The sequence below is a fragment of the Sturnira hondurensis genome, unplaced genomic scaffold (assembly GCF_014824575.4).
Source record: "Sturnira hondurensis isolate 20B ecotype Veracruz unplaced genomic scaffold, ASM1482457v3 Scaffold0000167, whole genome shotgun sequence".
In the NCBI taxonomy this organism is placed as follows: Eukaryota; Metazoa; Chordata; class Mammalia; order Chiroptera; family Phyllostomidae; genus Sturnira; species Sturnira hondurensis.
The window spans coordinates 5,771,440-5,795,293 of NW_028072798.1; the positions used below are offsets into that span (position 1 = coordinate 5,771,440).

Here is a 23,854-nt window from a genome sequence, read left to right on the forward strand (position 1 = left end):
AAAAAAAAACAATTCTGAGATGTCGCAATGTCACAATTGACAGGTGGAGGTGGAAAGCACAGAGCTGCTCCAGGCCCCATGCATGGGGAAAAGGGAGCCAGGTGCCTGTGTGCACAGCCGCTAGCCCCGGGGAACCTGGAACCCACGGCACAGGAGGGTAAGGACATGCCGGCAGGGCCCCTGGCCGCTCCCTCCCTGCTGGCTCGAGGTCCCTTAGGCCAGGCTGGTCAGGGAAGCGACATCATTCGAGGATCTCAAAGACGCAGTGACAGAATTTTTTGTTCCTCCCTCTGTTCCTGGCCTAGTGGCAAGAGGAGGAGTCTGCCAGTTGAGGGAGCACAGAAGTCAGCCCCACTTCTAACAAGCGTGCGGCGCTGTGTCTGCCACCTCGGGCACCAGGGTGGGAGACCGGAGCCTTTAACCCAGTGTGTGGTGGTCCACCCACAGCTGGGAGCCCGGCAGGGGGCGGGAAGATGTCTCTCTAACGGGCTCCTGCCTTCACCAAGGACACTGCGGTGGCCTTCTGAAAACAGGGCAGGGCGGCAGGGTGGGGAGAGCCCTCCCGAATACAGAAAGCCAGGATCGGGGTGTGAGAAGAGAGAGAACCCTCCAGGGTCCAGCTGGGCCAGTGTTTAATTATAAAGCGCAGGGGCCTGGAGCTCCAGAAGCCGGGGGCCAGGCTGCAAAGCAGAAAGAGAGAGGACTGTGGAGTCTCACTGGCACTCACGCACCAGGCCTCATCCAAAGGCAGTCCTGATTCTGATCGCAGAACAACACTGAGGGCGGTGGAACATCTGCCTAAGGCCGCTGCGAAGCCCAGTCCTGGCCCATCTGCACCATTTATTTCCACTCGGTCTTCCCCTCCTCCATCAGCACTGTGCAAGGAGAAGGACATGCCCTTCTCTGGGCCTAATTTTTCAGTGTCCACTGCTCCTTTTTCATACTGTCATTCACACAGCAGTTCTGTGAGCTGCTCTAGCAAGTTAATCGAACCCCGAGAGAGCAGGCTACAGGAACCTCTGATTCACAGCCAGTGGGTCAGAAGTACCGGTGACACCCTGGATCTGTGACTGGCATCCGAAGTGGGGGTGGGCGGGTGTGCAGGCTTGCAGGACTGAGCCCTCCCCCTGTGGAATCTGATGCTACGTCTGGGTAGACAGCGTTAGAATTTAGTTACATTCTTGGCCGGTAACTGAGAATCGCTTACCGGTGTGGGAAACCCTTTCCCCCCTGCACTGAAATTCGGTTTCAGAACACCGGAAGAGTCATTAACCCACAGATCTAAGAAACTGACAGAACTGTGGGACAGATACAAAGAACAGCCATACTTACACCCAATGTAGTCAAAATGCTGAAACCAAAGACAAAGAAAACTCTTCAAAAGCAGCCAGAGGGAAAAACAGACTCATCACATACATCATGAAAAACAATGAAGGCCAGAAGACAATGGAAACACATCTTTAAATTGTTGATAGTGAAAGAACAAATTAGAATTCTAAAAATACCCATCAAAACTGAAGTCAAAGTGAAAACATTTTCAGACAGACCAAAGCTTGGAGACTTGTCTTACAAGAAATCCAAACAGACGTTCTTCAGGCTCAGGGCAGTGAGTACACCCGAAGAAAGGCTGCATCTGCTGGGAGCAGTGAGGAGCACCCGAGAGACAGACAGAGTAAAATATAAAAGGCCTTTAAAGTATTGCTTTTCTTTTTTCCCTTCCCATCGTCTCTTTCCTTTCCCCCTGACCTCCCCCGCCGCCCCCCCCCCCAACAGAAAGCCTGGCATTGGAGGAGGTAAGGCTGAGAGGGCGTGCTGCACAGAACAGAGCGGCCAGATGCCCCAGGGTTCCAGAAGGTGGCATGGCGGTGGGACAGGAACACTGCAGAGACCCTCGTGGGATGTCCTGGTGGCCGAGGATGTGGGAGACAGAGGAAATGATGCCACGCGGAGGCGCTGGCGGCAGAGAAAGCAGCCGTGCAGAGGTGGCACTGGGAGGCGGAGAGAGTGGTTGGGAGCTGGCTGCACTGAGCAAGTTAACAGGTTGAGCAAATAAGTAAATGTGCTGAGGATAATAGGAGCCAGGCTTCTCGTTGTATGAAAAGAGATTTACAAACAGGGAAAGGGGGGAGTCTAGAAAGAACACAGGAACATGAGTTGGAATTGGAAATATGGTATAAGCTCATGGTAAACATGTAATCGATAATATATCCAAATAGTTCTGGAAATAATTATAAATGTGTGTATGTGCAAAAATTTCCTCTCCTGAAAGGACTTAGAAGCAATGACACCCTCCTAGCACAAGCCCCAGATCTTGGTCTCTAAATGCTGTCCTGCATTAAAAAGATCAGAGTCTTTGGAGAAAGGGCTGATTCCAGAGCTGGAGCAGAGAAAGTGTACGATGAGGAAGGATACAGAAGATCCAACAGCTCTGTCCGTCCATTTGATGGTTACGGAACACTTCGCCCCAGAATCCTCATTTTTTTCAAGTTCACATGCAACAGCCAAGCACATACAGGCTCAAAAACCAAGTCTCAACAAAATTCAAAGGAGAGGAGGAAAAAAACCAAAAACTAGACATGTCAGGGATGAAAGAGGGGATATCGTTACAGAGTCTATGGCCTAAAAGCATAATAAAGAAAACTGACAACGGGGTTTGTGCCATTTTGAGAGCTTAGGTGGAATGCATAAATTTCTTGAAAAAATAAAATTGATCAAAACCAATACAAGATAAAATAGAAAAGCTGAACAGGTTTACACTGTTAAAGAAATGGAATGTTTAATTTTAAAAATCTTCCCCCCCAAAAAACTCCAGGCCCAGTTGAAATACGATCAAACATTTAGAGGGGAAATCATTCCGTTCACACAAACTCTGGGAAAGTAGTAGAGGTGAGGACAGTTCCCAACTCACTTCACGAGGCCAACATAGTCCTGACACCAAACCTAGACAAACACCACCAGGAAACTTATCAGCTAAAATCTCTCATGAGAATACTACTCAGCGCAGTCTAGCCATGTACAACAAAGAGATGTTTATTTTCTAAAACCAGCGATATAGTCCTGGCTGGGTGGTTAGTTGGTTAGAGCGTCATCGCAACAGGCAGAGACTGGAGGTTTCACACCTGGGCAGGACACACAGAAGAGTCAGCCAGTGAATGTGTAAATAAGTGGAAGGACAAATCAGTGTTTCTCTTTCTCTCCACCTGCCTCTCTCTTTCTCACTCAAATCAATTTAAAAAATCACCAATATGTAAAACAAAGATAATAGATCATTACCATTGGAGCAAGGTTAGTTCAACATTCATAAATCAATTGGTATGACTTATGACATTAATAGAATATAGGAGAAAACCCATATGATCATCAAAAATATGCAGAAAAGTATCTGAAAAAAAATGAACACTTGTCCATGATTTAAAAAAACTCTCCAGAAACTAGAAAAATGTGGGAACTTCTTCAATCTGATAAGTGCATCTACTGAAAAGACTGCAATTAATATATACTATCAAGAAAAGAGCATGTTTCACCCCTAAAATGGGGAACAAGGCAAGAATATCCACCCATCATCTCTAATCTTATTATACTTAAGTCCTAGCCAGCACAGTAAGTCAAGAAAAAGAAACAACAGGCACTGAACAATGTAAAGGAAAAGGTTAAACTGTTTTATTCACAGACATGATTATGGTGAAAACCTTATAAAATTTGAAAAAAGGCAATAATCGACTTTAACAGTCATAGGATACTACATCAGTAGACAAAAATTTAAAATTTAATGGTCTATACTACCAATGAAAAACTGAAAAATGAAATTTTAAAGATACCATTTATAATAACATTAAAATATCAAAACATAGGAAATAGATTTATCATATATCTCAGTTTCCTCACCTATAACATAAAGATCATAGCAGTTCCTCCTTCATATAGTTGTTAAGGTTAAATGAATATTTTTTCATTTTTAATTATATTTTATTGATTATGCTATTCAGTGGTCCTAATTTCCCCCTTTGTCCCCCTCTACCCAGTGCCCCCCACTCCCTCAGGCAATCCCCCCACCATTGTTCATATCCATGGGTCAAGTTCTTTGGCTACTCTATTTTCTATACTGTAGTTTATATCCTCATGGCTATTCTGTAATTACCTACTTGCACTTCTTAATCTCCTCACCTCTTTACCCATTCACTCACTGCCTCCCACCGCCAGCCCACCCCCAATCTGGCAACCTTCTGGTAATGAACTTCTTTTCTGTTGCTTTTAAGAGTCTCTCTTTAACCTTTGGCCTTTTCATAATGATGTGTCCTGGAGTGGACCTCTTTGCATCCATCATAATTGGGACTCTCTGCACTTCCTGGACTTACATGTCTATTTCCTTCACCAAATTAGGGAAGTTCTCTTTCACTATGTTTTCAGATAGATTTCCGATTTCTTGCTCTTTCTCTTCTCCTTCCGGTATCCCTACTAGGTGAATGTTAGGCATTTTGAAGTTGTCCCAGAGGCTGTTTAAACTATCCTCATTTTTTCAGATTCTTTTTTCTTCTTGTTCTAAATGATTGTTTTTTGATTCCTATGTTCCAAATCATTGATTTGATTCTCGGCTCCATCTATTCTATGGTCGTTTCCCTGTAAATTGTTCTTTATTTCAACTAGCATGTCCTTCATTTATGGCTGGGTCTTTTTTATGCTGCTGAGGTCCTCACTAAGTTCCTCGAGCATCCTTATAATCAGTATTTTGAACTCTGCATCTGATAAATTGCTTATCTCCATTTCCTTTAGCTCTTTTTCTGGACTTTTGATCTGTTCTTTTATTTGGGCCATGTTCCTTTGTCTCTTCATTCTGACAGCCTACCTGTGTTTGTTTCTATGCATTTGGTACAGCTGCTTTGACTCCATGCCTAGTAGTGTGGCCTAATGCAGTAGGTGTCCTGTGGGGTCCAGTGGCACAGCCTCCCCTATCACCCAAGCTGGGTACTCAAGGTGCACTTTTTTTGTGGACTGAGTACACCCTGGTCTTGTAGCTGACCCCTGATTGCTTTTAGCAGATCAATGGGAAGGATTTACTCAGGCCAGTCAGCTGCAAGGACTGGCCGTGACCATGACCACCATCCTCCACCCTCCATGGAGGAGCAGCTGTGCAGGGGCAGGTGGTGGTGCTCCGACACAGTCTGTAGCTGTCCACCGAGTGCGCTGGCCCTGGCGTTTCCCAGGTGGTGCAGGCCAAGGTTAGCCCTTACCTGTGTTTCTCACAGGGCACCCTGCCTGAGCTGTAAAGCAATCTGAGCTGGCTGCCACTTGTGCTGGGCTTGGAGAGTCTCAGGTGAAGCCCAGCTGTGACTCTAATCTGGCTGCTGCTAGGGTTCACCAAAGCCAGCTGTTGCTTGTTTGATAGGATTTAGGAGCCGAGACCAGCCATCCTTATGGAGAAGCAGCTTGGGGTGGGGCAGAGCCTCTGTGGGTCTCCAAGGTGGGCCACACAGTATCAGCCAGGTTGACGGAGTCTCAGACATGGCACCAGCCTACTGACTCTGTGTGGGGTGAGGGGACAGCGAAGGGACAATGGCCTCTGCTCCCCCTGATGCCAAACCCTTCAGTCCCTCTCTGGATACCACTGGTGGTACTGAAGGTCGCTTGAAGGCAAGCTGCCACCCTGGTGCTGGAGCTCAGAGGGGGTGAGTCTGTGTGTGGGTTCCCCAAGAGGAACTGCTTACGGCTCCAGCAGCCTCCTCCTCCAACTCAGTCCCCGCTGGTTTCCACAGCCAGAAGTTGTGGGGACTTATCTTCCTGGCACTGGAACCCTGGGCTGGGTCTGGGACTCCTCCATCCTGAGATACCCCTCTCGAATTTTTATCCATGTGGATAGCCTGTTCCATGTCCACACCCCTCCTACCAGTCTGGATGGATGTGGTTTCTTCAATTCCATAGCTGTCAGACTTCCATTCACCTAAATTTCTGACAGTTCTGAGTGATGGTTGTTCTATACTTTAGCTGTAATTCTGATAGGGTTGTGCGAAGAGGTGAACCATGTCTTCCTACATCACCAGCTTGACTGGGAGCCCTAAATGAGTATTTTTAATCATTTAGAATACTGCAAAGTAGGCCGTAAGTCCTGTATAAATGTTAACCCAAACCTCAGTGCACATATCAGTTGTAACGTGAATGGAAAATGTAATATGGATTTTTAAAAATTAGCACTTAGTGTGACATCTCTCCCCTGCCACAAAGAAGGAATGTGTGACCTATTGAACATGTGACACTGTAGTAACATCTATTAAAATTTTGAGTCTTGACGGAGTCTGCTGTCACGGTACTGAACAAGTTGCTCCAGTAGGTGGAGCTCTGACCCAGAGTTTGAAAAGCACAGGGACTATTGTCTCTGCTTTGGGGACCCAGACCTTCCAAGGCTTGGAACTCATCTGTCCTCCCTTGGCTCTCTGTGCCCTATCAGTGAAATAAAATGCTGCTACAAACTATATATTTTTCTGAGAAGTAGTAATTGGAATAAATGAACTGGTTTTAGATTTCAGACTTAATTTTTACCAGAGAAATAATGCCAAAAAAAGGCGGGGCGGGGGTGATTTTCTACTTTATAAATATCCACATTTGGGGGTTACGAAGAGTATTGTTATGTATTTTTCCTTGCTTTGAGACCGCTGTATAGAAACACTGACAAAGTCCTCTTTTGCCGCGGACCTCACATGCCCCGTGTGCTTCAACGCCTCCTTCTCCGTTACACAGAAATAGAAGCCCACTTGCAGACGCTGGCGAGCCGCCTTCATCAGCAAGAACCTTTTCTGTTGTTCTGTTTTCATATTTATCAAATTCAAAACATTTTTCCTATTTTCTTCTGATTTGCCCTTAGGTAGTCTTCAGAAGTGCTGCTTTTGTTTTTATTGAGGTATATTTGACAATGAAAAATTGCATATACTGAAGGTATACAATTTGATGATTTGATGTACATATACATTATGAAATAATCACCACATTTGAGTTAATAACATATTCATCCCTTCAGCTAGCTACCACTTTAGCAAGAGCTGTTGTAGATAAGTTGGAAAAATGATAGAGTAGTTTGCACTAAAAGTAGTATTTTCCCAACCAGCACCGATACCTAACATGGATTTTCATTGGAGCTCATTGTGTAGCATAGCATTACGAGTTTCACATTTTTGTCATTTATCTCATAGTTGTCCTTGAAGAGCTTGATTTAAAATCAAGTCAACGAAAGGGGACATGTCTCACTAATTTCAGGTTGCTAGGCAACTACTCTACTTCTCCATGGCATCTCTTGTGTTGTTCAGGAGCTGTAGAAAGGTTACGGAAAGTATGTGCCATTTAAGACATAAATATATCTAATAGAATCATTTCCAGGAAAACTGTCCAATCTGTGGACTTTGTGTTACCTTATTTCTCCAAGCCAACTTCCTGTTCCATCTCTCAGTCTTATGAAGACAGATAAAATTGATAGCTAGAATTTTTCTTTAGAGAAATGAATGAATGTCAACATGAATTTCCCTTCTCATCTCCTGAAATTTTTCATATAAGACCTAAGTTTTTCTTAAAACTAATACCAAAACCAAGTATTTTTCATAGTGACTTACCAATTGACATTCATTATCATCACTGTATGTGTTTAGATTTGCAATCCCAGAACCCCGGAAGCTGATGGTTTCCTGTAGGGTATCCTGCCGATAATTGTATGTACTGAATTTGCAATAATTATGTACCTTGGTATGTGATATGCAAACCATTTAGAGATATGAAATTTTCATCTCACATTTTTACTTAAAATTATAATTAAAAAGCCTAAAGATAGTACTAATTATTAAAATAGATAATGACAAAAAACCTTAACTTTATTAATGGCTTTATTTAAAAGATCAGAGAATATCAAGAGAAAATTAGTCCAGTCACCTTTGCAACTGAGCCTTTACTATCAATCACGCCTCACACACCTCCCAAGTAGCTGCCCAGTCTGATTATTCTTGAATGCCTCTAGTTCTCCCTTTACTTTAAAATATCCAGAAATAAATGCTAGTTAAAATGTGAACCTTTTCTACATGTTTAGTGTTCTTTTATTCCAAACCATTATAGATTTCACAGGAACTTCTGTTCGTTCATCATTTATCCTTGCATCCAGGCATCCATCCATCAATTTGTTTATTCGTTCATTCACTGTGTCCTCACACATATAATCGCTACTCGCCACTGTTCTAGGCACTGGAGATGGGGATGTAATAGCAAACACCAGACAATCTTTTCTAGAAGCTTGACAGAACGAAATCCACTTTGTGCTCCAGCAGCAGTCACAGAGTTATTTCTGGTTGGTGGTCAGCTCTCTGTCAGGAAAGATTCAGACACTCAGGCCCTTTCCGTCCAGTGGCTTTGTTCTCTGGGGTCTCAAGTTCTTTGCATCTCACTGGCAGCTGGGGGGAGAGACAGGGAGGAGACCTGTGTTGCTCAATCACCTGGCCCCACCTGGGCAGGGATGGGGGGGTGTCTGTGCAGGAGTGTGGCTCCTGCCCTGGCAGAGACCTCCTAGTTTCCGCTCTTACCGTATGGAAAGGCTTTAGGCAGACAATTACCCGTCTCTGCTACAATATCCCAAACCTGCATTATTTTTGAGTAAGTTTACTTCAGTGTGGGTAGATCACTGCTGGGACTCATTTCATCTGCGGTCTGATACTTAGACAGTACTGAAGAACTACTTAAATCTTTCAGAGATTCTCTTCCTCTACCTAGTTTTTTATATTAACAAAAGTTATAGGGAATCCAATAATGCTTAAGTAAATAGGTACAACTTAACATCTGTATCCACTGGTCCTACTGGTAAACGTCTGGGAAGGTTTTTCAGCTAGTGAGAGGAAAACCAACCTAAAAGTGCTCAAGCTCGAATGGAATGTCTCATCAGAGAGAATGAGAAGCTCTAAGACAGTACAGGTGCGTAAATACACACCAGAGTTGGGGCTTCCGTGGGTCAAAGCTGCCTCCCAGGCCAGTTCTCCCGGCCTGCCGTGTTCCCTGCAGGCTGGCTCCTCTCCCCTCAGGGTCAAAAACTGGCAGCCACAGCCCCAGCCACCGCATCCACGCCCCGAGAAGCAGCCCCTGGACTTACTCAGGACTTCTTCCCAGTTAAAAATTTAGGACCCCAAAACTCCAGAGAGCTTTTCTTTTTAAAATAATGCAGGTTACGTCTATTCATGTTTACCATGTTATACATTTAAACTGAGAAAACTTAAAAATATCTAACTCCTTTATTATAATAAACTTTTATGTGTTAACGTAAGTCACACATTCATGAAAAAAGAGACAACTGTTTTCCAAACGAAAAATTCCAGTGAGAAGGCTGGCACTGTTTCACAGTCTTCTGTACGCTGCTGTTGACGTCTAGCTAACCTGAGCACGGGCAGGTTCTCATGTCTGCGTCTGCACTCGGCCTGTGGTGTCTTGCACACCCTGTGACCTCTGGAAAGGACCAGTACACATTCAGGAGAGAACGAGGTGAAAAAATCAAATGGCATCTTAGTGTTAATCATAACACAGACCCCTCAGATCCCTTGAAAAGGGGGTCCTTACATTTCCTTTTTAGAATTGAGAAGCTGTTTCCAGAAGCCTTCCCTAGCAGACTACCCTCCTGGATATTTAGCACTTGCCTATATCCACAGAAAGAGTCCCGTTGGCAGGACTGGCTCGTACCAATGATTCTGTCATGCGCACTAGACTTGCCCGGAGAGTGTGTTAAAACACAGGCTGCTCGGCCCCAACTCCAGGGTTTCTGATTAGGGAGGTTCGGGGCGGGGCCTAAGAGGGGGCATGTCTCACAGTGCCCAGGTGCTGCATTTGGTGGTCCAGGGACCCCCTGTGAGAACCAGAGGCTCAGACCAGTTGGGGGCAGGGGCAGCCCAGCTTTCTGGAGTGTACTGGTGCGTGGAGGGCACGGGTAGCTTGGTGAGTTGGGGTTCACTGGGGAGCAGGGAGGGAGAATGGCTGTTGGTACAACTGTGTGTGTTGTACTTATCTTCTCAGAAAGAGACCCCTTGTGTTAGATTCCTCCAAAACAGAGGAATACTTTGATATTTGTCCTGTTAGTGACTTTTTACTGGTTATCAAGTGCATCTTGGTTTCACGGGCAAGCGAGGGAAAGGGTGAGTGACGGGGGAGGTAAAGAGCAGGAGAGAATGAGGTAGAGACAGAAATTTAATTCTGAAGTGCTGTCTCTCCTCCTTTATAGCCTTCCTGGCTTAGGAAACTGAAAATGGATGCATTTGCTGTGGAGGCAGCAAGTGTAGCCGGGGAGGTCTGCCCCCTGCCGACTTCCTTCGCTACTTCGTACTTTCAGAAGTGTACTGAGGTCTAAAAATGCACGCGACCCAGCCTCATAGCCCCTCACAGTTCACCTTGTTCTTCACGTTCACACGGCTTGGTGAAATGAAATGTTCCTCCTGGTAGGCCCGTGTAAATATTCCAAACAGTAGCGAAGCCACGGGCTAGGGAGGGCTCTGCGTCTTTCTCTCTATAACAGTGTCATTGAAACAGCTGTAGAATGTTAGAGTTGGAAAGGATCGAGGACCACTGCTTCCTCCCTCCCCATTTTACAGACTGAGTAATGAAGGCCGCAGAGATGGAGTGTTGTGCCCACACTTACAGCCACCAAGTGGTCTGATGACAACCCAGGCTTTGTGACCCTGTCTGTCCTTTAGTTCTGACAAGCTCTTCTGTGTGGTGGCTAAAACAGGCACAAAATACAACAAGGAGGTTGCAGAGAAAAAACAGGCAAGCTCAAAGTGGTTGAGGTGCTTGATATTTGAGTGAAGCGGGTTTCATTCTCTATGCTTCAGCTGGGAGCCTTAACACCCCAACGGGCTTCAGTCCCAAGCCTTGCACCCCTCTGCTTGTAATGCCAGGGCTCCCATTCCAGCAGCTTCTCAGAGAGGAGCCAGCCTTCTGAGGTTTGCGTCAAACGTGGCCTCAACACAGCCCCAGGAAGGCCAGGCCCGCTTCCCCCGACCAGCTGCAGATGCGGGCCGCAGATTCTATCTGCCCTGCTGTCTCCCCGCCCTGGGCCCGCTGGTCAGCCTGAGGATGAGTCATTGATTTCCTCCCCCTCCCAGAGACCAGTGAGGCAGTCTCAGGACAATTCCAGGAAAAACGAAAAGTTTACCCAAGGCAGTGGTGTCTACCTGCTTCAATAGATACTGAACTAAGGCTACTGCATTCTCTTTAGGAAGGCCATTGACTACTCTGCTTAAAGAAAAATGGTACCAACTACATTTACCTACTCAGACAGGGTCTGGTGGGAACTCAGGGCTGTCTGGAGGGCCCACCTGAACAAGGAAAGGATTCGGAGGAAGGGGGATGGAGCTGCACCTGGGGGACAAAGTATGACAGCCTGCTCACCTCTTCTCTTCTCCTGGATGGGGGGCAGGTGAGGGAGGAGAAAGAGAAGACTCTAAAGACTCTCTTTGTTAAAGGCCGGGTGCTGACCAGTCCCGGGTGCAGGCCACAGAGTCCATCTGCTCTGCTCTGCTCTGCTCTGCAGGTCTCCGAAGTGAGGGTCCTGAGACAGCAGAGTGGGTTCTTCCTGCCTTTTCCTTTCTGAGTGAGCTGGGCAGTACTCCTCGTCCCAGATGGCGGGCATAGGGGTTACTGCTGCTTGAGAGGTACTCTGTGGGGTGGGGAGGAGGACGCAGTTGGCTGAGGAAGACCCTGCTGTCCCCCTCCGGGTGTCCGGCCCAGCTCCCCAGAGTCAAAGCAGAGGCAAACGTCGGCTCAAGGCGATCACTCCCCTGGCGGACTATCCTGTTGCAAGGCTCTCTCCTATCTGCAGCAAACTCCCTTCCAGCAACCCCCTCCCATACTGATTCTCGGTTTGGGCAGTGCTTGGTCCAAAGTAGCAGCTCAGTTATTAAAAAGTAATAGTATGCCCGCATGATCATATTCACCCACCTATTCTTCTGTCTCTCTCCGGGTTTAGCATTCCTATTGTCTTGAGTGGCTGCTTATAAAACTGTGTAACATCATAATACAGCTTCCTTACCATCCTGCTCACCCTTCCTAGGTTGTGCTGCCACATACTAACATCCTTCTTGGAATGCGACTGTGGCAGTGTGCTGAACTGAGAGAAGCAGTTGGGTGTGCAGAGCACAGGGGGTCGTGGGCAGTTCCCCCTCATCCCAAATGCTGTCTTTTTCCAGTGCCACCTAAGCTGGCACTGGCATTTCTGGCTCTCAGGGTTTGTAGGAAGACAGAAGGCTTGCATTTTATTCTCCAGAAGCTCTAGCTCCTTTGCCATGGACACCGTCCACATTCCTACATCCAGGGTCCAGTTTACTGATCCCTGTGCTGAAAATCTTGGTGGCTGAGGGGCTTGAGTTGGCAGAAACTGGGCTCTGAATTATGTCATTGCCAAGAAGCAGAGGAGAGGTGAGCAGGGAGGCTGGGTGACAGGAAGGCAGGCAAGAGGACCTGAGAGAAGAGCTGGGGTCTTCAGTATTTGGATGTCTTAGAGTAATATGAAGGGGAGATGGGGTTATGCAGACCAGCCCCGGCACCCAGCTGTGATTTCTGATGCCTGGTGACTTCAGGCCCAGCCCGAGTCACGCAGCGGGGCCCAACCACCACCCTATGCCCGTACTTTTTCCAGGTACACGGCCAAAGATGTTGAAGAGCATAAAACATTCGTCACAACCTAAATGTCAGACTGTTATCATGACGCCCATCAGATCCAATGTGAGCTCTGAGCTCACTGCGTGACGCAAGTCAGGGCAGACGTGACCATAGCATCGTTTTCAAAGAAAGGTCACACATCGCTCAGAAGTTTTGGGAGCTTGATCAGGGTAGTAAGAAGTTTGTCTCAAACTTGAACCTAGAGCCGAAGGAATTCCAGTTAATAGGCCCAGTCATGAATGAGAGACACTGTCTTCTAGTGATTACTATTCAACCATTATTATGGATTGGTTTAACTTCTTCAAATGTGTTGCCAAGTTTTCTAATATTTAAAAGTCTCTTAAATAAAACAAAATGAGAATTGTTGGATGAGTGGGATTTCAAAGGCCAGTGGAAGGGTCCCCATTGCCAAATCTCCTTCCTAATGGCTCCCAGCTGCCTCAGATCTCCAAACGAGAGGCAATCGTTTTCATTTCCCAATTAGACTTTTTTAAAGCTTCAAATGTAGATGTACAACATATTTAATGAATTGCTATAAATGAGCCTTCACATTAAAATATCTTTTTTTAAATTTATTTTAATTGTTGTTCAAGTAGTTTTCTGTCTTTTACTCCCATCCCAACCCACCCCCCAACGTTAAAACATCTTAAGGGAATGGTGTTCGCCCTGGGAAGGCAGAGAGAGGACAGACCCCTAATGGGCGGTGGCGGGTAAGGTGAGTGCTGGGGGGCACCCACCAAGCCTCGCAGGCAACAAAAGGGCCAGGGAAAACAAGAACCAGTGAGGCCCAGCGTTTGGCCCGTAGTGAGCATTTCAGAAACCTGAGCTATTAACTGAGCACCTGTTATGTATCAGGTACTACACGAAGTACTTACATGGAGTATTTAGTTCTTTCAAGAGCCCTGGGAGGTTCTGAAAAAAGCAGAACATATGGTTCAAGAAGCATCCTGTTCTCGGTGCCACTTGCTGGGAAGTGGCAGAAGGAGGATTTCAGTGCAGACACCAGATGCTCCAAAGACCATGCCCACAACCAGGGACACGGCAGGAAACCAAGAGGCAGGACGCAACCCCAAGGGCCTCGCTGCCCGTGTGCCCACCTGTGCTGGAGTATGAGAGACTCGACACACGTGGACCATAGGGAAAGCTGTGCTGTCAGGGGAAGAATGGTCTCAGGGTCAATGCTTTTCATTTTGCATAAGAAAGAACGCCTGTGTGGTGTGATGGCATTTGTCACATAATTTCTATGCTGTTACACAGATTGTTAAGTCAAGAAAGTTCTTCCAGTGCAGATTTTCATCTTTATTCCTTTTAGTAATTCTTTACAGTTTGACAGTAAGGTCAGATTTAAAAATTTTTCTGAGTCCTGCCGTGGCCGGTGTGGCCGGCGCTATGAAAAGGTCGCAGATTCAAATACATGTGCCCTGTGGTCAGGGCACATACATAGGTTGTGGGTTGGATGTTTTTCTCACTTTCCCTTCTACCATGTTTAACATAATAATATTGAGCTCTCATTTGAGGCATAATACTCAACACACTTAAGTAAGAGTTATTTTTTTAATGTTTAAGATACTCTAAGACCTATCTTTTTTTCTTAAAGGTTTCAAAATTTTAGGGGTGTCATTGCTATCAAATAAGGCTGCTAGCAATACTTGTATTAAATACATTATATTTATGTGTACACATGCATGAGGCAAATTATTGCAAGGTTAAAAGTCATGTTGTGTTTTTTTTTAATTAAAAAAATCTAGGTAGTACTCGCCAACACTTGTGAAATCTTAGGCGTGGAAATTCAGAACTTAGGGACTCAGTCTAACTTTCGGTGCTTTCTGACACCCAGAAATTCACAGAAATTACTCCGACTGCAGCTGATTTGAGGTGTGGCCATCAGACACAACAGGAAAAAGTTCTGATCCCTTACAAAGAGCTGCACTTAGCGGTGTAGGGCATTTTGTGTCTCAAACCAAGGAAGAGAGGGGCGGTGAGCCCGCCTGCCTTCAGAAAGGCCCGCACCCGGGCGGTCAGCTGGGCACTCGGCAACACCGCCCATGGGCACGCGCCGGGGCACGAAGGACGCCGTGCAGAAAGTTTGCAATCGCGGGCCCTCCGCGTAACGGGGGTCGGGGAGGCCGTGAGCGCCTCGTCCCTGTGAGCGTTCAAAGGACACCCAGGGGTCCCTCCTCCGCTACAGCAACCGAAAGGAGAGGCGCTGCGACCACCACCACCACCGGGGACCCTTCGGAGACCGTCTCCCGGGCAGACGCGGCTTCGTGGTCCGAGCGCGTCTGGGCTCCCGGGCTCCCAGGTGGCGGGTGTGGCAGAGCCACTTCCGGCCCCGACCAAGTCCCGACCCCGCGGCGCCGACCCCGCCGCGTGCGGAGGGCGGTGCGGCAGCGGGCCAGGCCGGGCTAGTTCGCTTGTTCCCACTGCGGTCCGCGCCGCGCAGCGGCCGTGAGGGGCCAGGGCGGTGCGGGGGGGGGGGCCGCGGGTTGGAGGGTCACGGGGGTTGGGCTCGCTCCCCTCGTGGGGGCAGGGAGCGGCCGGGACCCCAGCCCGAGGCGGGGACCGCGGGCATTCGCAGCCCGGCCCGAGGGCGCGAGGCCGCCGTGAGGCGCCTGCCAACCGCTCTGGGTCACGTGGCGCGGTCACGTGGCCCGCAGCCCGGCTCAACAGCGGCGGCAGCGGAGGGAGGCGGAGACTCGCCAGAGACGCGGGGGGAGGCGGCGGCGGCGGCGGCGGCGGCAGCGCGGGGCTGCTGCAGGCGGAGAGGCGCGGAGCAGCGCGGAGCCGCCGCGCGGCCGCCCGGAGGTAAGGCGGGCAGCGGCCGCTGTCCCCATCGCCCTCCCGCTCGGGGAGGCGGCGGGGCCCAGCGCTGCCCGGGGCGCCCTCCGAGCAGGGCTAGCGCCTGTCCCCTCTAGGCGGGCGCGGGGACCCGAGCCCCGGCCTGGCCCCTCTGCCGGCGCGGCGGGGGCGAGGCGGGAGCGCGGCGGGCGGTGCCCCGGGCCGGGCCGGGGGGTGGCGGGCGGGCCGTCTCGGGGTCTCCGGATGGCGCGTGGGGAGAGGGTGGCGATGCCCGTGCTCCGGCGGCGCTGCCCGCTGTTGAGCTGTTTCGCCTTTTGTTTCAGCGCATCGGAAAATGGGGCGAAAGAGAAGCTTGGTGTGCGTGTGCGTGTGTGTAAATCGGGAGGCGTTTGGCTTGAAGCCATTTTTTTTGTTACTTGTGGAGCCAGAAAATCCCTTAAGAACGGTTTCCCCGGGGGAGACGGGGATGTGCTCCTCCTCTTCCTCCCCAGCGTCTGGATGGAGTGGATTTCCCTCCAGCCCGTGCCCACCTTGTCCTCCTCCAGGCCGCCTGCCTCCCTCCGTCCCCTTCCTGCCGCCCACCTCCGTGATGCCCGGGGCGAGCGGGGTGCCCGCACAGCGGCCCCGTCACCTGTCGTGGCAGCTGCCTGAAAATGCTGGCGCTCCTGCTGCCTGGTCTGGCAAATCACGGGATTCCGCCCAGAGTGGCAGCCCTTCCTCTCTTTTCCCTGCGCTACACAGCAAAGTGCACGGAGCTGGGTCTGAAGTTGGACCCGCTTGGGCAACTAGCAGCGAGAGGCGTCTACTCTGCCCCATCCGATGCACTGCAAGGGTGGAAAGGTGAGGGCCACCTAGCTTTGGGGAGGGAAATTAGGGTGACCTAGTCCTACCGTGGGTGGATGCGAGTTGCCTGCTAAATTGCCACGGTGAGCAGGAAGTCTCCTAACCCTTTGCTTCTTGGGGACAATGAACTCCCCTCGCTGGGAGCTGTTTCCTGGATTTCTCTATTTGGGGACTCCGCCTCTCGGTGTTTTGCAGTAGTTCATCAGGTTTACTTGAGGATACCCAGTAGACGGGATTTTTAGAAAGCACGGGGAAAGCAATTTATTTCTAAGGTTTTGAAGAATATAAATACCCCTCTTTGGGGGAAGTGGGGGGGTCCCTTTCTTCACGCCTCTTTCTCTGTGTCTCAGGTTTCTATTTCTCAGTGTCTCGAGTTTCCATTTCTCAGTGGACAGAGTTAGTTTCTTGCCGGCAAGGCCCCTGGGAATAGCCCTGGAGAGTGCTCACCACCAGGCCCCACAGCGCCAGACTGCTGGGGTTGAGGTTGTGACGGGTGCGAAGTGACAGGACACCCTGCACAGAGCCACACTGCAATCGGAGAGCCACCACCTCACCTCCAGCCCGGTGGTCCCCCTGCCTGGCTGTCTCGCAGGGCACTTTGCAAACCGATGTCGACGTTGTGCAGTGAAAGCCACATTCAGACTCGTGGGATCTCAGGCATCCACACTTCGTTTCTCCATGGTTTACTATCATGGAAACGAGTATGTAAGTGAATCGTAGTAGCCACACCTAGTGTTTAGTTCTTCAGTTTAAAGACTAGCGCTGAATTTGTATGAAAGCGTTGTTAGAGAATGTGAATTTCCGTTAAGAATTTGAAATGCTCTCTCATAGCAGTTGTGAAAACTGCTACTAAAGTAGCAGTTTTCCTGTGCTGGGAGGGGGTGACCTCGAGAGTTAGAAGTTTGTAACTTACTGAATTAGAGGGATCATGTAGGGCACAGACTTTAACACAATGGAGCTTTCAAACAGGGGAGCAGAGTGGAAAGCTGGGATTGCTTTCTGTGCCTGACACGTAATGATAAAATGTGTTTGCTACTGTATATTTTACAACAATGATTTCTTCATTTAGAAAAGACGTGTGTACCATATTGAACTTTCTAGTTTTCATATGGAAGTATAAGAGTGGCAATTTGGTTAGTCACACTTTCCCACCGGAACTCTTAGGTAGAAAAAAATTTTTTAACTCATAAAATGATATTTGGTACATGAAACCTGTTTAACATTGAAGCATCCGACTTTGGTACTGAGACCCCAAGTAAGGAAAGACTCCTAGAGAGGGCAGCCTTCCTTCAGGCTGATTTCAACCCTCTCATTAGATGGCGTATAGGACAGAGGGTGACTGCCGGGTTTTCTTTCTGGTTTTAATGAAGATGCACTGAATATTGGAATTCAGGAATGTTTATTGAGTGCCTGTCTCGTGCATGGCTAGGGTAGAACATCCTTCTTATCCATGCCACTGTGTTTACAGTATCCACTATAGTGAGTGTTTCCTGTTCTCTTGTGTGGATGAAGAAAGATTGAACATGGATTGAATGGCCTAACTATGCATGCGATTCCTCAAATGCATTAAAGATTGGGCAAAACTTTTATTAAAATGCATTGATTTAGTTGTTGCATAGGTTTCTATTTAGGATTCTGTGAAGTAGTTTCAGTATTACCAAAAGCTTTGCTGAAGTTACGTATTTGCCCCTGGTGAGACTGCAGGGACTGTGCAGTTAAAATGTCCAATTTCTACGCTCTGGCTGGTGTAGCTCAGTGGATCGAGCGCGGGCCTGCAAACCACATGATCGCGGTTCGATTCCCAGTCAGGGCACATTCCTGGGTTGCAGGCCAGTTCCCAGCGGGGGACTCACGAGAGGCAACCATACATTGATATTTCTCTCTCTCTCTCTCTCCTTCCCTTCCCCTCTAAGATAAATAAATAAAAGCTTTTTAAAAAAGTCCAATTTCTTTTAACTTGGCTAGGGTAGTATTAGCTTAGTTAATAAATGTTAATATACTAAACATACTAAATTTTTTCATGATAAGGTATATACATGACATAAAATTTACCATCTTAACCACTTTTAAGTGTGGCGTTAACCACAGTTCAGTGGCGTTAAGTGCATTTACATTGTTGTCCGATGATCACCACCATCCTCGTCCAGAAGTCTGTAATCTTCCTAAACTGAAACTTGGTACTCGGACTCCTGCAACAATAACTGCCCCATCCCCTCCTTTCCCGGCCCGTGGCAGCCACCACCCTACTTCTCTCGGAGTTTGGCTATTTAGGGACTTCATAAAAGTGCACTCTACTGTGTTTGTCCTTTTGTGACTGGCTTATTTCACTGTTTCATGTCTTAAGGGTTTTGTCATGTTGTCATATTTCAGAATTTTCTTTTAAGGCTGAATAATAAACCATTATATGTGCATACTGTATTTTGTTTATAAACATTTTACATTTTGACATATTAAATGTTCACAACTATGGTAACCTCATGATGATAGGAGCTCTCACTGCAAATTACAGATATCTTTGTTAAATTGAAACAGGAAAACAAATTAGTTATTAGTTAATGCATAGTCCCTTTTAAAATATAGGACCCATTGGGGATAAAACTAATACATATGTTGTCCTTGTTGGGCCCCCTCATTTCCCTTCTGTGTGGATAGTGGCGTATGGTGCATCTTTCTGAAATTTGTGGCTCAGGCAGATGATGTTTTTTGTTTCTCAAATGATATTATAATGGTGATATGTTTGCCGTGTGGAGGAGTATAGGGGACTTACCCCGAGGTAATATAGATTGTATAGGAAGGGTGAGAATAATGTCTGATTATTTCCCTGTGTTTACTACTTCCCCAAATCATAAGTCAACTCCCTAGCATCCCCCTGCGGTGACAGATGAGGGTTTTTTTTCTTTTTGTGTGTGTGTATCTTTATGAACTCCTCTATTAGTGTGTGTGATGTTTCAGTCCTTTTGGTTATTATCCTTTGGAGGCTCTAGTTGCCCTATTTTTGGGCAGATGGGCTTAGGTTGGCTTCAAGTCCTCTAGTAACCTGTGGTAGCTTCCTTGCTTTTTGTCTGGTATGATATGTTTCAGACATCTTGTACCATTCCTGTTCAGGTTTAGAGTCAGAACAGACCACTTTATTAAGAGGGAAAAAGAAGGAAAAATAAATGACCAATAAACATATTAAAATAGTCAATTTCACTAGTAATTAAAAAAATGAAATTAAAAGCAGAAATAGGTACCATTTGTTACAGATTTAATGTGTCTTCTCCAAATTCATATATTGAAGCTTAATCCATTTGGGAGGTAATTAGGGTTAGGTCAGGCCATGAGGGTGGAGCCCTCACGATGGGGTTAGTGGCCTTATGAGAAAAGACAGCAGAGGCCTTTTGTCCCCTACCCCCCGCTTTCCCTCCCCACAGGTCATATACAAACAAAGAAGAGGTTGTATGAACACAGAGCCAAATGGCAGCTGCCTTCAAGCTAAGAGCAGAGGCCTCAGAATGAAACCTACATGTTGGCATCTTAATCTTGAACTTCTCAGTCTCTAGAATTGTGAGAAATGAATTTCTGTTGTTGAAGCTATTTCAGTTCTGTGGTATTTGTTATAGCAGCCCAAGCCAAAGAAGATAAAATATTTTTCAAATATTATATTGGTAATATAATTTAGACTCTGAATAGATAAAGTATTATATTGTTGTGATTACTTTTGCTAATCCTCTCTCAGTAACCTTAGTATTTGGGTCCTTCCCAGTCTGCAGTGTTAATAAGGATGATAGTAATTCCTAGGGCTGGTGAAGATGGAAGGGAATGTGCTTTCAGTCTCAGTAGAGGTATAAGTTAATGCCTCATTTTAAACAGCTGCTATTATGTATCAGAATGTAAAATTTGCATAGCCTTTTAACTCAGCAAGTCCTCATTTAGGAGTTTATCCTAAAAGAATAATAGGAAAGTTAGCAAAAAGATATATATGTAGTAAATAACTATTTATAATAGTACATACTATTACATAGTTATATATATATAACCTTAAGTGAGGAACTGAGTAATTAGGTTATGGTACTTTCATTGTATGCAGCCATTGAGAGTAATGATATGAATCTATGTTAACCAGTGTGGAAGGATTCCCGTGATATATTATTGAGTGAAAAGGGGAGGTTACGGAGTTGTAGGCATAGGGCACAGCACTTACGTATAACATAGGCATTGCAAATGCTGAACAGCTAGGCTGTGGTGGCCAAGAACCAGGGCTTCAAGGCTCTAGGCTTTAGGAATCATCTGATGGAAAGTCTTTTTCAGTTGTCACGGTCTCATTCTCAGGTCAAAAGATGCAGTTTTCCTGGAGAAAGAGTATGATTGGCCTAGTTTGGATAATTTGCCCACCTTTTGTTGTGTGTGTGTGTGTGTGTGTAGAATTGCTCTCAATTGATAGTCCTACAAACACCATGTGGAATGGAGGAGGAATTGCAAAGAGAGCTGGAGGTGCTTTCAACTAAAAAAGGGAAGACAAGGATGTTAAGGCAGTCAGTGACATGGGCTGTGGAAGAAGAATTCACAAAGAAAAGAAAATGTAGAGAATAGAGATTTTATCCACTCTCCAAGAAAGGCGAGGGGCATGGTGTGGACCAGCCTTTCCGGGTGGGGGCTTTGAGCTTTAGTTGGATTATAATTGGATTGAAAAGGGTGAGGGGTTGCAGTTGTGTAACCCCTGGGCTGTTGGAATGTTGTAAACTTAGTGCAGTTTGTTCCGATGTTATCTTCTGCCTGTGGCTATAGGGAGTGGTTGGTTCTGTTCTTGCTTCCCGTCATTTCCAGTCCTGGGGACAAGCTCAGAAGAGTCAAATGTCAGTCATGTTTAACCAGGTCAAGCAGGCTGCTGGGCAAAGGGTGCCATGATAGCAAATGGGGCTGGCTTTGTCCTTTCATTCCCCCTCTGGTTTTAAGATGAACTTATTCTTAATGACCTGGTCTGGTTCTGGTTCTGGGGAGTAGGGATGAAGTGCTCTTTTTCTGTAACTACTTCCTGCGGATTGTGGACGTAGAGTTGGCCCTGCCTGTGAGTCCAGGTCTAGGTCATTAAGAGGGAGAGAGTGGAACTGCATAGCCCAAACGGCGAGAGCTGTAGACAGGCTCATTTGCAAAATGAGTCTCCGAGAGCTTGGACACTTTGTTGGATGAAAGACGTGAGATATCTCAGGAAACATGGCTCCTTTCCTCTCAACATGGCTGGTTGAGCAACAATAAAGAGAAGAGCTGCAGTAGGACTCAGGAAAGGAGTCGGCCAAGACAACCACAGCCAGATGTTGGCTTAAAAATCCCACAAGTTAAATCCTCCTGTGGTTCTTTTTTAATAGAATTTGTTGGTTTTGTTGATGATATTTTGTAGATTATTTTGTATTTTTCCAAATTGGTCATTAAGCACAGCACAGGTCCCTCCCTAGTTAGCCATTAGTAAGTCTAGGGCTCTCCTGTTCTATAGGATTACTCCTGCTAGGGAAGTGATTTGTTCTTGTAGGGTGTTAATTTGGTTGGCTATGTCAATTATTTGTTGAGTTACTTCTAAGGATAGTCACTGGGCCATGAAAATGGAGTTTACAAGGCCTCTGAGGCCAGTTCCTACTCCGGCTAGAATGCAGATTATGATAAGTAGAGTAAGGCTCCCCCCCTTTTTTTTAATAGAGGGAGAGAAATATCAATGTATGGTTGCCTCTTGCTCGTCCCCCACTGGGAACTGGCCTGCCACCCAGGCATGTGCCCTGACTGGGAATTGAACCCCGATCCTCTGGTTTGCAGGCCCACGCTCAATCCACTGAGCTACACCAGCCAGGGCTAAGGCCCCCTTTTGACTCTTGTGGGTTGGGAGTGTAAGGGGAGAGGTATGTTGTCAGTGACAGGGGTAAGTTTGGGAATAATATGAGCGAGAGTAGAAGTGGCTGTCCAATTAGTAGGTAATCAGGAACAGGCTTTGTCCCCACAGAAGAAGTAGGTGTAGTTTTTTGAGTTTAGGCGAATATCAATCATGATATTGAAGTAGGGCTTGGGTAATTTTTTTACTGGATGCCTCAATGTCCTCCCCCTAACAGGTGGTAGCTAGGGTCATTCCCACCAGTGGAGGTAGGCATGCAGTGTGAGCTGGGATAGAAGAGGAATTGAAGGCCCAGCTGAGGGAAAGAATAGTGGGGTGTCAGCCAACACCGTAATTTTGGGAGTGGATTCTGAGGTCCTGTACTAGTTGACGGGAGCTGTCTGCTTTCCTGGTGGGGGGGGAGTAGGAGTGTTGTGAGGACAGTTGGTGGGTCTTCCTTCATAAGCCCTATTTGAGAGACATGGTAATGAGGGGTTTAAGACCCTTGAGGGCCTCTAGCTTCATTGGGTATTGTGAGCAGCAAGGAAAGTGTGTGGGACCTTTCATGCGGATAGTGATGGGCTGTATGTGATGTGCCTACTCAGGAATGTCCGTGTTCCAGACACTCCTATTTATAACCTCGGGGAAATGGAGTTCCGGAGGGAGACCGGGTTGGGGAAGTTTTCAACAGTCCTGAGAAAGAAGCCTGAGGGTGTAGAAGAATCTGAGTACCTAGCTTAGTCATTAATCTCTTCCGAGGGGAGGAGGGGTGAGACCACTGGGAATGGCTAAGAATGAGTGAGCAAAGACCAGATCTTCCAGAGCACAGAGGCTAAGGGTTTGTAGGGTGGCCTGAGGCCTTCCCTCCACCCCTGTTTTGGAGATGGGAGAGGGAGACAAAGGGCCCAAAAACTCAGGGAGAGCAGAGCAAATAGCTCTGGTGTCAATTAAGAAATTGGTTAGCTTCCCTGCAAAGCTAACACTGAGTTACCCAGTGTCGGCCATTTCGATGGTGCAGAGTGGAGCCTGCCTGGGGTGGTCAGTCCATTTCTGCAGGAGAACCAGGAGGACCGAGGATATAGAGAGAGCCCCTCTAGGAGTGCCTGCCGGTTCCACCAGGGTAGTTCCATCTCCCCCTTTGAGGAGAGGGCAGTCCTTCCAGGGCCCCAGCTTTTTGCAAAATGAGTGTGTCCTGGTGGTCGCTGCTTTTTCTTTGCGCACACTCTGCTCCAGTGACCCTTTGTTGTCAGGTGAAGCAGTTCAGGGCCCTGGTGCCGTTGATGGCTATCCTTGCTACTGCTTCGGGGGTTCCTCCCTATAAAGCCCCCTCAATTGCTGAGGCTGCCATTTGGAAAACCTTTTTTTTGCTCCTGGGATCATTGTCAGTCTCTTTTCCTTTTCTTCTCTTGTCTGTCCTCATCACGATTGCTAAAGGCTTTGAGGGCCACATCAAGTAGCTCTGATTGTGGGGTTTGAGGGCCCTCTTCCAGCTTTTGGAGTTGGTGCTGAATGTCTGGGGCTGACTGGGAGATGCAGTACATTGCTAGGATAGTCTTGCCCTCCGTAGAATTGAGGTCTAGGTTAGTGTAGAGGCAAAAAGCCTCCGAGAACCTAGAGAGGAAAGGAGCAGGTTCTCATCTGGTCCTTGAGTGATTCCCTTAACCTTGCTGTCATCAGCAGGCTTAGTAGTAGCTGATTCATTCCCTTTATGAGGCAGGA

The 23,854-nt window shown here is 47.2% G+C and overlaps 1 protein-coding gene across 3 annotated transcripts in view; it reads left to right on the plus strand.

Moving 5' to 3' along the window:
• The first annotated feature begins 15,405 nt into the window (after positions 1-15,405).
• Positions 15,406-23,854, plus strand: part of TULP4 (TUB like protein 4) — a 202,909-nt gene continuing 194,460 nt past the window's right edge. For 2 of the 3 annotated variants that reach the window (XM_037056216.1, XM_037056097.1), the window contains exon 1: positions 15,899-16,296. The gene's annotated coding sequence lies outside the window, so the exon portion shown is untranslated. Of the gene's footprint in view, positions 15,463-15,898; positions 16,297-23,854 lie in introns of those variants that run through there. The other variant, XM_037056156.1, reaches the window with a different exon arrangement.